We start from the raw sequence: 14,279 nt of genomic DNA, 5'->3' as shown, positions 1-14,279 counted from the left end.
ACTCTGACACATGGCAGTTGCCAGGAGTCAGAATCAACTTGATTGCAACTAGTTGGTTAGAAGAGATGTTAGGAAGGAGCTGATGAGAATTTTTAACCAAATTAATTTGTTCACTAACAGCTTAGGTGGCAACCATTTTTCTAGGCATTGATACAATAGTGGCCAGAAAAGAAATCACTGCCCGCATGGATTTACTTTTTTGTGACTCTTAAGAAGAGGACGAGGCCTGTGGAGAATAATATAGTGCAAAGTGCTGTGGGTGCAATTAGGTGCTGTTCGGCGCCTTAGGTGGATTTTGCCTCATGGTGACCCCATGTGATGGAGAGAACTGCCCCCATGTTTTCTATGCTGTAATCCTTACCGGCCACCACTTACCTGTCAGTTTGTATACTGTGATGTCCTGTGTGTGGCTGTGATGCTGGAAGCTATGTCACAGCTATTTCAAATGCCTGCAGGGTCACCCAAGGGGAGCAGGTTTCAGCAGCGTCTGCAGGCTACGAGCCGACTGTGAGGAAGGACTAGGCTGTCAGCTTCTGATGAATTAGCCACTGAAAACCCTACGGAGAGCATCGAAACCTTGTCAGTTACTGAAAACCTAATGACCAGAAGCAGGATGTTGCCCCAGATAGCGCCAGAAGATGAGCCTGCTGAATGAAGGGAGGCCTGTGGGGTACAGCCTTCGGGACCTTCAATGCTGATGGAGCATGGCTCAAGAAGGCGAAGAAAGAGCTGCAAACATCAAGTACTGCTCAGAACCGGGAGGGTACGAAGCATGCATCTAAGAGAATTCGAAGTGCAGTGGACGTGGAGCACATAGCCTTCACACTCCAGGTGTTCATGAGGTGAGATGGAGTGGCGTTGGCCATTTTGGATGTGACGGTCCTAGATTTCCTGCTGGGAATGACACACGCCGCAGGAATGCTGCTACCTTCATCATGCAAAGGCCGTTTCAAGATCCACCGTGGAGTATCTTGCTGTGATCAGATCGGATCGATCCACATACAAGGAAATCCAATCAATACAACTATGATTCAAATTTATGCACCAACCGCTAAAGCTCGTGATGAAGAAAATTAAGGAATTCTACCAGTGCCTTCAGTCTGATATCGATCAAGCATGCAATCAAGATGCATGGATAATTAATTATTGGTGATTGGAATGCAAAAATTGGAAACCAAAAGGAAAGAGCAGTAACTGGAAAATTTGGTCTGGGTGATAGAAACGAAGCTGAAGATTGCATGATAAAATTTTGCAAGACCAAAGACTTCTTCATTACAAATACCTTTTTTTCAACAACATAAAAGGCACCTTTACACATGGATTCCTCAGCTGGAATACACAGAAATCAAAATTGACTACATTGGAGGGAAGAGACCATGGAGAAGCTCAATGTCAGCAGCTAAAAACGAGGCTCCCCCATGGGCTTAACCACCAAAGGCTGAGAACAGTTGTGAGGATGGTGCAAGACCAGCATGTGTGTCTGTCGTGCATTGGGTCCTTATGAGCCAGAACTGACTGGATGGCACCCAACAGCGACTCTCTCTCTGTATATATTCCATGAGTGTCACTGATTTTACTTTTCTACAGACCCCAGCTCCGAACTGTGCCTTTGAGTGGGCTCTGACCCCTTGCCACGCGACGCGCAACAGAGGGAAACACTGCCCATCTTCCCCGTCACGGCTCTCTTGGCGCCTGTGGTTTCAGTCATTGTGTGCGTCCATCTCGTTGTGTTGCCCCTCTGCTCTATCCTGCACGATGTCCATTTCCAGAAGTCTCTGATCGCATGCCCAGAGTATGTGAGACTGGGTCTCAACATGTCCCTTTTAAGAACGACGATGGCTCTTCTTTCCAAGAAAGACTCGTTTGTACTTCTGTAATCAATGGTATGCTCAATCTTCTTCACCAACATCCAAATCCAAAGGCATCGGTTCTTTTAGTCTTCCTTATTCATTGTCCACCTTTTCCATGCGTACGACATGATTGAAAATACTGTGACTTGGGTCAGGTGTACCTTAATCCTCAAACGGACATCTTTGCTTTTAAACATTTTAATGGAGGTCTTATATTGCAGATGTGCCCAATACAATGTGTCATTTGATTTCTTGGCAGGTACTTCCAGGAGCATTGGTTGTGGAACCAAATAAAATGAAATCCTTGGCAACTTCAGTCTTTTACCCATTTTTCATGAAGTTGCTTCTTGGTCCAGTGGGGAGGGTTTTTGTTGTACATTGAAAGTGTAATCTATTGTGAAGGCTGTCGTCTTTGATCTTCATCAGTAAGTGCTTCAAATCCTCTTCATTTCGGTGTGCAAGACTATGTCATCTGCGTGGTGAGTCTTTCTCCAATCCTGATGCTGCGGGCTTCGTGACACCGACCAGCTTCTTGGCTTTGTTGCTTATGGCACCGATGGAGCAAGAATGGAGAAAGGACACAACTCTGACGCTTCCTGTAGCATGCCGTTCAAATGACGATTCCTTGGTCTGTGTACAGATACTACATGAGCACGTTAAGTGCCGTGGAAGCTCCATTCTCCTCAGTGGTATCCATAATTAGTTACCATCCACATAGGCAATTGCCTTTGTATAGTTCTTAAAACACAAGACCTTTCTGCTGGTTTCAGTTAAAATCCTTCTGATAACAGCAGGGATGCCATTCAGTCAACACAGATCCTCTTCAACCTAGCTTTTGGCAGTTCCTTGTCAATGTACTGGTGTAATCATATGAAGATTAAATGAGAAGAGGGGTGAAACGTGTGCGCACACACACGAAGAGACTGTCTGCTCCCATGAAGACTTATAAACTCAGAAACCCCAAGGTACAGTTCTCTGTCCTATAGTTGCTGTGAATCAGACTCAACTGGATAGCTGTGGGTGATGTCCAAGATGGGGCTTCAAAAAATCTCTACTATTAGCTGTTATTAGTATTCAATGCTTATTCTTAGGCTGATGGGGATACTGAAGAGTGACTGCTTACAGTTGGGGGAAAATGGCTCTTAACCTTTTTTTCAGTAAGGCTTGTACACCAAGAAGCAAGCAAGAGTGCAGGCAAACTCTTGTAGCCACAGTTCCAACGGGAGAGGATTCAGATCAGCGGTTTTCAACCTGTGGGTCACAACCCCTTCACAGGAGTTGCCTAAGACCATCGGAAAACAAATAAACATTTCACAATATATAATGACATAATGTTTTGGGATTAATCACTAGGCTTTAATTATGTTCAATGTATACAGTGAAAAGACATCCTGCATATCAGACATTTACATTAGGATTCATAACAGTAGCAAAATTAGTGATGAAGTAGCAATGAAAATAATTTTTATGGTTGGGGGTCATCACAACATGAGGAACCTTATGAAAGGGTCCCAGCATGAAGAAGGTTGAGAACCGCTGATTTAACTAATGGCTTGGGATGGGGGGCCTAGGTCAGCAGTGGAGGATGGTTGGTATTTTATATTCTGCTTTTAGCCTTATTCTCAAGATGCTTTGTGTTCACCCAGACAGTGCACAGCGTGCCTTGACAAGGGGGAGAACAGGCACGGGATGCAGAGTGCCCAGCCAAGGTCACCTCCAGCCTCCAGAGGAGCTCTCCTGCCTGCCTGGGGTGAGTCATCCTGAAGTCACAAAGGAAGGAAGCCTTGGATTTGTGGAAGGCAGCCCGGGAAGTTTCCTGTGTATAAGAAATCTCAGAAACAGTAGCACCCCCAGGGTGGAGTTGGGGACACTCAATCTCTGGTGGTCAGCCTAGAGAGGGGCCCCCAAGACCTTAGAAGACATAGGGCCTGGTTGGGGTGAGGTGGAAGGTTTTAGAAAGCCTTTTGCTTTTGTAGGGAGAGAAAGGCAAAGAAAAGAGAGCAAGAGTAGTGGTTGGGAACTCAGGTCCTGGGATCAGACTAACCTGGGATTGATTGGTTCGACTGCTTACCAGCTGGGCAAGCCACCTAACTGGCTCTGGGCCCCAGTCTCCTGGTCTGTAAACTGCTCGGAGGGGTGACATTAGGGATTTGGCACAGTGCCTGCCCCATGTTGTTAGTTGTCACCGGGTGGTTCTGAGTCGTGGTAACCCTAGGCACAGCAGGACGAAATGCTGCCTGACCCTGACCATGTTTAGGATCCTTGATCTTCCTGGTTATAGGCGCTGTGCAGGGAATGCCTCCACCCCAGGGCTCATTGTCTGGCATGCTAGTGGGCCATGTTCTGTTGTGAACCATAGGGTTTTTATTGCCTAATTTTTGGAGACAGATTGGCAGGCCCTACTTCTTAACCTCTGTTTTTGTTTTTCTTCAAAATGGTTTTGTTGGGAGCTCTTACAGATAGCATACCACTCCACCATTCAGTCACATCAAACAGTATTGCACAATTGCTACTGCGATGAGGTTAAAAACATGCTCTTCCTTTTTGAACTCCTTGATATTGGCTGTCCCTTTATTCCCTCCCTGACTGTACCCCCCTGGGATCCCTTATTCTACTTGTAGTCTCTCTAGCTTCATCAATCCTGGGTTTCATAGATTGAAAAACGTAGCAAAGCATATAACAAAAACTCAAGATGGCTACCCACAAGGACAAAATACACCAGTGATAAACCCCAATATGGAAAAAAACCCCACAGAAAATATTGAAAACCAGATCAGGCCCAAAGTACATCAGAGAGGGGATCAAGTGACAAGGTTTTAACCGCTCAAGTCAGGTTTATCATTTTGTCTCCTATAGTCTCTCCAATACTCTCTGTTTGGCAACCAGTTTCTTCTCAGAGGGAAACTCAGTTTCCCTCCATCCCTCAGTTATGGATAGAGGAACTCACTGGAGCTTTATTTCCTGTGTAGTTCTCACCAGTGTATCTTAGGTTTCTACTGGCACTCATGGCCTTCAGCATACCGGAATCTCATAGTGTAAGCTCTGATAAGATTTCCTCCTTCAGATTTGGATTATATAATTTACAATCCTTAGGTCATGGATGTTGGTGTACTTCTTCCAGGTGCACTTAACTGGTTGCTTGTTTGGAAACAGGCCTTTAAGACACCAGATGCTATTCTGTCTGATAGCTGGCACCATCTGATTTCTTCACCACACTTTGCTAAAGGACCCATATCTTCAGTGTTTCCTTCATGAGGACATTTATTGAGTAAGGCCATGCTGTAAGAACTAATTGTTCATAAGTTGGAGGTAGGATTGAGTGTAAGCCCAAAATCCATTTGTGGAGCTGTGTTTTTTTATCTGCCTTTGGCTTCCCTTAGAGACCTCCTTGCTAATTTATGGTAGAGAATCTTATCGATCATCTCCCTGGAGCATAAGGAACTCCATTAATAGTGTCATTGATTTGCCCCTGGTGCTGATTTTTAAAACAATGTTGAGAGAGGGATTGGACCAGTGTAGGCAAACTATGTATTGCACCGGAATTGTTCACTTGTACAGAATAAATCCTTACGTTCTGGATGCTATTTACACAAACATTGGGGGTTGGTTGTCAGGTGAAATTTACAATACTTTTCACTGACAATGTCAATCACAGGTTTGTTGGAATGCGTATCTGGATATAGCAAGTAGGGCATTGATGGACTAAGTTAATGCTGGTTCAGTACCCTTGGTGTAGCTGTCTTTTGCTGCTTCAAACACCATGAATTTTCAGTCGTAAGTCCTCAGGTTACAGATGTGTTTGAGGTAGAGTCTAGTTCCCTTAGTGGAGTTCCCACATTGGGTCCCTCTGATATGGGCTTTGAAGCATGTTCTGTACCTGGGAAATCCAGGATTCAGTGTCCCAGTGGTGTATGGCACTTGGCCTGGGTCCCCAGGGTGTGTATAGAAACTCGGGCCAATATGACTTATTAGGTGCATATTACCAGGCATACTCCCTCCTTTGGGTCTTTAAAAGTATTGTTAGTAAAAAAAAATAATAATAAAGAAAAAAACAAAGTATGGTTCGTAATTTCCCCCAACGTCCCCACTTCGGAAGTTGGTCCTTCTAATCTGTCTTGAAATGCCAGTGGCATGGCTTTCCAGCCTCACAGCCACACACAAGCCACTGAGTGTGACAGACAGCACATTGGCCTGGCATTTAGGCAGCCCTTAGTGACGTTGGACGTTCCTGGGGAGGAAGAGGAGGCTGCATTATGTAAATGAATGGGGGTGGGAGAGCCTTCTGGCTACCCTTCAGCCTTCCAGAATCGGGCCCCTTTAGATGAGGTGTTGATGCAGCTCCTCTGCCCAAGGCCTTTAGAATCAGTCATGCAGTAGACGTGCTCTTGGTCCTCGAGGAGCCTGCGCTGTGAGCAGCCAAGCAGGACCAGACAAGCATCCGACGTCTTCCTGTCCTTAGTCAGCCTCCCTACCATCACGGTTCAGTGGGCGTAGCAGGCTTGGCAGGGTTTCTCCTTGGCTCTCCCTTTCCCCTCACCTTACCTTTTGCCTCTCTGGCTAAGATTCATTATGCCTCCTGCCTCTGATGTCGCCGTAGAATGGCAATCATTGAGCCGGTCTCCGCTGGGGACTGTCTAGGAACATGTCAACCCCCCACTTCAGTCATGGCTCTGCTGGAGCCTCGTTCTTGAACCCAAGCAGGGAGAATCCGCTCACCAGACACGCATTTCACAGTGAACTCACATGAGGGTCTTCGGGGTGGCAGATGCCGATTGGGCAGCCTGCTGAAGAGTGGCTAAGCCCGTTGAGCACCTCTAAGCATTTCCTCGAGGTGCTCCCGTAACACAAATACCACAAATGCGTGGCCTGAAAGAGCTTTGTTTTCTCACTGTTCTCAGGGCTACAAGCCCAAATTTGGGTCCTGGGTGTGTCTCTTCCTCCCTGGCTGGCAGTTCCTTGGTTGCATCTGCCCTCTTCGGCATGGGCTTGCTAAGTGCAGTATCTGTGTTGCTGTTGTCCAGTCCGTCCCAGCTCCCCAGGGCCCCACACATGGAGGATAGCACTGCTCCATACGTTTTCAGGACTGGGGTTTTTCAGAAGCAGGGGACCGCACCTTCTGTCCAAGGCATCTGTGGGTAGAGTTGAGCCTGTAACCATTGGGCTAGTAATGGAGACCTTAGCCATTTGCACCACTTAGGAACTCCTGCTATATCTTTGCTGCTCTTTAGGGCACTTGGACCGACTAGGTTTAGGACACAGCCGACAGTGATATTACAGCAGTTGTCGTTGCGGTGCCGTGACCCTGTGGCCAACAGTACAAACCACTGCCCGGTCCTGTGTCATCCTCTCCATTGTCCTTGTTCTGATGTTTGAGCCTGCCCATGTAGCCACTGTGCCAGTCCACCTTGCCAAAGGTCATCCTCTCTTTCACTGCCCCGCCGCCGCCACATCACTAAGCATGTTCTTCTACAGGGACTGGTGTCTCCTGACAACATGTGCACAGTACTGGAGACCAAATGTCAGCCTGCTTTTGGTAGTCCATGGTGCTTTCTCAATGTTCTTCACTACAATTCAAATGCATAGCTGCTTCTCCGGCCTTCCTTATTCAGTGTTCAACTTTCACATGCAGATGAAACTATTGAAAATACCATGGGTTGGGTCAGGCGCACCTTAGTCCTCAAAGTAGCCTCCTTGCTTTTCAATGTCTTAAAGAGGTAGTAAAGTCAGAAAGAAAACCCTATACCCCAGTAGGATTATAGCCAGTGGTAGAGGGGTCAGATCTCCACTGCATATTTTGGGGTTACACACATCCAATCCAAAATAATCTTAATTCCAGGTATGACTTTGACTTTTGAATTGATCCCTTCGCTGGCCCCCTTCCTTCTTCCCCCCTCTTGGTCCACATTTTAATGGAAGATTTTATTGAGAAGAAGACAGGTCAGGGCCAAAGACTTGCATGGACTTGGGGTGGAAGATCCCTCCCCAAAAAGGTGGGGGAAGGGCTGATTAAATCACCCATAATCATGTTCTCTCTAAATTGACCCTGACTGTTGTCCTGGGACCAATTCTCACCCATCTTCCTGCGAATGTGCACATCATGACCATGTGAGCTCTCTTCCTGTGGGCTTTGGCTGTTCAAAGCTTTTATATATTTTCCACTGAATCATTGCAACAACTCTGCAAGGGAGACCTTCTTAAACAGCTCTGCAAGGGAGGCACTCTTAACCTCAGGGCTTTGCTGAAGGAACTGAAGCGCTGAGCAGTCACATGGTCATGATGGATAACACAGAGCCATGCACATGCGCGGTCATAGTACAGGGACAGAAAGTAGGCTCCTGGCTGCCAGGGGCACGGAGACAAGGGAGTGGAGAGAGAGTGCTAACGCCGTGCGTGGTTTGAATTTGAGTTGATGAAAGAGAGTGGGGATGAGGATAGTACTTTCCGCACAAAACCCACTGAAGCGCATGCCGAGTCACAGAGACCCTATGGGACAGGGTAGCGCTGCCCTGCGGCTTTCTGAGACGGTAACTCTTTACAGGAGTAGAAAGCCCTGGGTTTCTCCCAGGGAGCTCACGGTAGTTTTGAAGTGCTGACCTTACAGTTAGCAGCCACTACACCACCAGGATTCTTTCCTTTTGGGAAGGTGCCCTGAATGTCCCAGGACACTGGCATTATCTGACGGGCTGTGGGGAATTGCAGAAACAGGGTGAAGAGAGATGCTGCTCTTTCTAGTTGTGGTTAAATAACTTGACGTTGGCACATTTTAGAGACACCTAAGACCATGTGAACTTGTTTCTTCCTAGCCCTCTCCCTGGCCCTTGGGAGCGGGGTGGGGGGGCAGTGAGGTTGAAGTGGGAGACCTGGCGCTCAGGTCAGTCAACTCTCTATGAACCTCAGTTCCCCCATAGTGGTAACCACCTCCCCGGGGCTGTGAAGGTCATGTAGGCAGGGACCCGTCCAGTGGCTTCTTGCTGCATCCTCTTCAGTGTACAGGACACTGCGCCCAACCTCTCCTTGCTATGTGGATTTAATGGACTGTTGGGTGTCGGGTGCATCAACCTCATGCCCTCTAAGACATGGAGAAATGGAAGCACAGTCGGTTTAAAGGCCTTGACTTGATGCCAGGGGTCTCTGGCTTCAAAGTCAGCTTCCAGCAGCCCCAAGGAAGTCCCGTGTCTCCGGCCCGTGCTTCCTTCCGGCTGCCTCTCTCCTGGGCGCTGATTAAGGGAAGCTTAACTCACTTCCGAGTGCTTGAGATAACCATCTGGAGTTAGTCCCGCAGATGGACTTGAGCCCAGGTCCCTGGATGTCATCCCTGGAATGTGTTCCGGTCCGTGGAATCCGCCGTTCCAGAGGCTCAACTCGTCTGCTTCTCCTCCTCCCTCTCTGGGAAAGGTGGGAGGCTAGGCGACTGAGCAGGAACAAAGGTGAAGAGTTTGGAGCCATAAAATGGCAAACAGCCTGAAAAACAAGTTTGGAAGATGGATGGCTTGGGGGCTTGTGGAGCTCAGCGAGGGCAGCTCTTGGAATTATTGACATTCCTGCATGAGAGTTCCAAGAGGCCTTCCCTAAGCCCCCACCCCCACCCCCCTTACATCTCCCTTTGGGTCTGAGGGGTCCTCTGTCCAGGGAGGCAGGCCGCTGCAGGCGATCCCCGGGCCAAGGTGTGCAGAGCCCCAGCTCCAAGCCTCCTCTCTCCCCTGCTTCTCTGCCTCCTGCAGATTCCCAGCCATACTCCCCCTCCACTTTTGTTTTATGGAAGCTGCCCAGATAGGGTAACCTTGTGCCTGGGTGCTCCCCCTTTTCTGGGGGTGCTCAGGGGAAGGCGCAGGCTGCTTATTTCCCACCCCCCACCTCCAGTTGTCTAAGAAGGCAACTGGGATGTTGCAGCCTGTGCCTCCAGCCTGATGCTCTCCAGCCCTGGGATAATATTTATATACAAATGCTGGCTGTGCTCGGCGCTCGGGAAAACACCAGCTGCTCGGAGCGTCTTTTTGCATGTGATGGAGAGCAGAGCAGAACGCCGGGCCTCCCGCAGGTCTCCTCCGGCCTCTCTGGAGGCGGTTAGAGAATGGCGAGTCCATTTTATTTGTATTTTTTCTAAGACATCCCAGGGCCGTGTCCAGGCAACTGAAGGCCGCTCAAAGAGCCGAAAAAGCCTAATTCCATTTAGGAGAGACAAAGGGATTAGGTGTCCCCGGGACCTTCACAAATGCCTTGTTGACGGTTTTAATTTAGGTTTGTGTGGGGGAAGACTAGGGCAGAAACGAGGATGCCGGAGACCCAGGCCGAGGGGTGGCGAGGATGCCCGGAGTCCGGCGCGCACAGACTCTGGATTTGGCAGCATCTTTCATAAAAAATGCATATGACCTTTGAGGCAGCTTGGTAATGATCCTAGAGCAATGCTTGCATATCTATAGGAAGACTCATATGCCAAAATGACGGTTCACCAGACAGTGGGATAAGAGCAGGCTGGAAAATCACAAGGGCCGACAAGCACTTGGACTTGGTGTTGACTTGACCACAAATGGTTCGGTTTGGGATAGGTAGATGTTCACCTAGGTCCTGCACGGCATTTCCAAGGTTCACTCGCTAATCCTTACAGCAAATCCTATGGCTACTATTATTAGACTATCTTTAGAGATGAAGCAACTGAGCTACAGAGAGGTTAACGTAATTTGGCCAAGGTCACACAACTGCTAAGTGGGGGAGCCGGGTCCCCAGCCCTGTGCCGCCAGGGTCTGGAACTGCTGAGGTAGACCCCTGTGTGTAGTGGGATGGGCAAATGCCCGTGGCTTTGTTAAGTGAAAAATGCTAATAGCAGAGCAATCGAGTGTGATCTTATTTATTTCAAAAGGTGAGTGTGTGTGTGTGTGTTTGCACAAGTAGAAGTCTGGAAGACTACATGTCCCATCAGCAGTACCTTCTAGGGAGAGATGGAGTGTGTAGAGAGGGCTTTAATAAACTTTTAATTAGCTAGGGTTTTAGATTTTCTTTCTTTCTTAAAAAATTTTTTTTTCTTGAATATGACAAAACATTATTTCAGGGTGTTGGGTTTTTAAAAAATTTTCCATGTGTAATTTGGTGACAATTACATTCATCACGCTGTGCACCATCACCAGGGTTTCCAAATTTCCCATCTCGTTCCTTTAGTGCAGCTCTATGCCGCCTCGACAGTCCCTGCCCCTCTCCTCCCCACCTGCGACCCTGGGAACTAGGCGTGACCTTGATCCCCATGTGTTTGCCTCTTCTAGCTCTTTCACGTAAGTGCAATCAGGCCTCGTCTGTCCTGGTGGGATTGACTTATTTTGCTCGGCACATTTGTAAAACTCCTCCATTTGCACAAGCACTTTTATAATTTTATACAAAGGGCACTTCAGCGTGCGATCAAGGTTTCACAACAATGACGATCATTCCTTTTCCGTTTCTAGAGAGTCCCTTGGGAAGGAAAGACTGATAATCACGGGTTCCCTGTGACCCACATTATTAACCCCCAAGTAAAAGATGTGGAGGCAAACCTCACGGAGAAGTCTTGCAGTAAATTAGATGAGAGTAGACCAAGGAATGCCCTTCTGATGGGCGGGAAGGCATCCTGAGATAATTACATTTATCCTTCCCTACCCTCTTAAATCTTGACTCCTCCAGGAAGCCTTGGCCCAGATTTCAGAAGAGTAATAGTGATTTTCATGACACATAACCCCTCCGCATTCCAACCCCCACCCCATTTAATGTGTTCACTAAACTGCATCATTGCCCTGCATGTAAATAGTTCAGGGCTTTACTTTGGGCTTTTACTTAACCTGGGCTACACTGTCCCTTCAGGGTCATCCTGGAAGAAATGGATTCGTGATGCCTTAGATCTGTACGTGCCAGTGTGCAAATCTGCTCCCATTCATCTGTCACCTATGGTGCCCTTCCCGTCACATCACTTTGCTCCCTCTCAGAATTACCAAGCAGAGGCTTAGGAGAGAGCGTCTGATGAGGAAAATGAAGAGGCAAGGGAACGGTTCACATTTTGACCTCGATCTTTGATGCCCAGTGTTGAATCACTGATCTGTGAAAGGTAAACAAGCCATCAACGAGAAAAATCTAGAAAAATGCCAACAGCAGCTTCCACTTCCTGCGTCGGGTCCCAAAATTCCTTTTCTTACTCTCATTCCCAGGGCAAGTTTAGGAGGCAACATTTATGTGCTCTGTAAGGAAGCTTAGCTCAAAGTTATAAACACAGACAGCGAGAGATGGATTTCTCACCCAGCTGTCTGTCTGTCTGCAGCGTCCATGAGCGCAGCCTCGCAACAGAAGAGATATTACCGAAAAGGGAAGAGGGCAGCCCTCAAATCCTACCAAAAATATTGTGAGTCATTTAGTTTTACTTCCTTTGTCTTATCCAAACAGAGCTAAATTGAAAACAAAGCAAGACAGAAATTCGTAATCAAAGGATATATAAAATGTTTATCTACTGCATCCTGCCTTCCCCCATCATAATCACTATAACCACCATTCCCATTGCTTTCCCATAAAATTCACCTACCATCCCATAGTAAAAGGAGTTCTGGTGGCCTAGTGGTTATGAGTTGGGCTGCAATCTGCAAGGTCAGCAGTTTGAAAGCAGTAGAAAGATGGACTTTCTACTTCTGTTAACAGTTAAGTCTTGGAAACGCCCAGGGGCAGTTCTCCCTGCCTTATAGGGTCCCGAAGAGTTGGCCTCCACTCTACAGCAGTGAGTTTGCTTCGGTTCTTTGGGGACCGGTCCTGGTAGTTTCTTGGGAGAGAAATTGAGTTGGTAGGCCCAAGAGTTTGAATGCCAAGTGAAAGAAGACAGCCCAACAGGCTACCAATAGTAAGGTGTCATGAACCTGAACTGTCTACAGGAGGCAACTTCACAGTCAGAAAGCAGCTTGTTGGCTGCTGTGCTCGGAGCACCGAGGAATGGGGAGAAACTGCTCTGTGGGTGGGCCTGTGGACCCGGGAGTTGATTCCAACCCTATAGCACAGGTGGGGCCGCCCCATAGTTTTCCAGGCTGTCAGTCTTTCAGAATCGGACTGCCACCTCTTTTCCCCCACGGAGTGACTCGTGGGCTCTTTGCCATCGAGCACCTGGTTGGCTTAGAAACGCTGATGTTTTGGTTTGGTTAGCAGTCAAGTGCCTAAACCCGGAGCCACTAGGGCTCCTTGTGTAAGGGGTGTGGAGTTTTATTTTGGAGTGGTGGAAATGTTTTAGAACTAGTTTGGAGTTGGCGGTTGCACCACATTGTGACTGTCCAAAGTCTCCCTGCATTACTCACTTTAAAATGGTCAGTTTTTCCCAACGTGAGCGTGTGCGTGTGCATATATGTCTTTTTGCTTAAAAAAGGAAAAAGGTAACTTATTATAGGCCATGACAAGTTTCCTCATTCTTTCGTCCCATTGCATAGTAATTCAGTGTCGGATGTACCATAATTTGTTAACCAGCTCTTTACTAGACACAGTTAAAAATAAAAGTTTAACTTCGGGAGGTGAAAAACAGAACATAAAAGTGGCCCTTTTGTTGTTGTTGAGAAGAATAGCCCATGCGTGCACGCACACACATCCCTCCACTCATCAGGAAAGGCCAGCCCGGGCCAGAGCCGCCCCAGCACGCCCTCGCCAGCAGACGCTCAGAGTCAGTCCATCTTCCTTAGCGCCGTCTTCAACACCAAGCTCTTCTACTGATTATTTTCCTGCAAAACACCCAAAAGTGGAAAGCAATCTAACTCATCATCGAACGGCGCCTCGGTTCAGGTGGGGTGCAGTAGAAGGCTGTTTGTTTCCTGTGTGGTTTGTCTCCTCAGTCACTGTTCACAGGACGCTGAGAAGCTGTAGGAATACGCAGGCGCAGACTCAAGGCCCGGCTTGACGCTGTGGGACAGGACTGTATGTCACAGGCAAAGCCCTGTGCTCCTCCATGCCACCTGGACACGCACACACGCACATGCAAGAGACATAGAAAACTGACATTGGCTCTGAGCAGGAGAACTGAGTCATTGGGGACAGGTGTGGGAAGAGTACACTTTTAGACTTTTTGATTGTTGGGTTTTGATTTTCAGACTGTTTTGAATGTCTCAAAATGTCTTTCAAAAAATGTATTTTGCAGCATATACATTTTTAACCTTTTCATTTTGAAATAATCTGTGCTGCAGAAATGCTGCAAGAGCAGTACAAAGACACTCCTGCAGGCCCTTTTCATGGACTTTTTGAAAAGATGAAGTAATGAAAAGAATTGTCTCCAAATGCCACTTCTTCTCTCAGCCACAAACCTGTGAATCAGGCTTGGAGCGGGAAGGCTAGCATGTCGGAGCAACCTGGGGAGATGCAGGCCCTGTTCCTTAATTGACATTTTAATGATGTAGGTATATTTTTGTTGTTGCCATATACATGTGTGTACATGTATATATATATATATATATCTTT

The 14,279-nt window shown here is 47.5% G+C and overlaps 1 pseudogene; it reads right to left on the bottom strand.

The window, feature by feature from the left end:
* Nucleotides 1-13,630: 13,630 nt before the first annotated feature.
* LOC115873620 lies at nucleotides 13,631-13,805 on the bottom strand (annotated as a pseudogene).
* Between the last annotated feature and the right edge of the window lie 474 nt (nucleotides 13,806-14,279).

The sequence above is a fragment of the Echinops telfairi genome, unplaced genomic scaffold, assembly GCF_000313985.2.
Source record: "Echinops telfairi isolate 266 unplaced genomic scaffold, ASM31398v2 ScPeMD7_7469;HRSCAF=8507_0, whole genome shotgun sequence".
NCBI classification, from domain to species: domain Eukaryota; kingdom Metazoa; phylum Chordata; class Mammalia; order Afrosoricida; family Tenrecidae; genus Echinops; species Echinops telfairi.
Note: the sequence above shows the minus strand (reverse complement) of the source record. Positions and strands in the feature narration are given on the sequence as shown.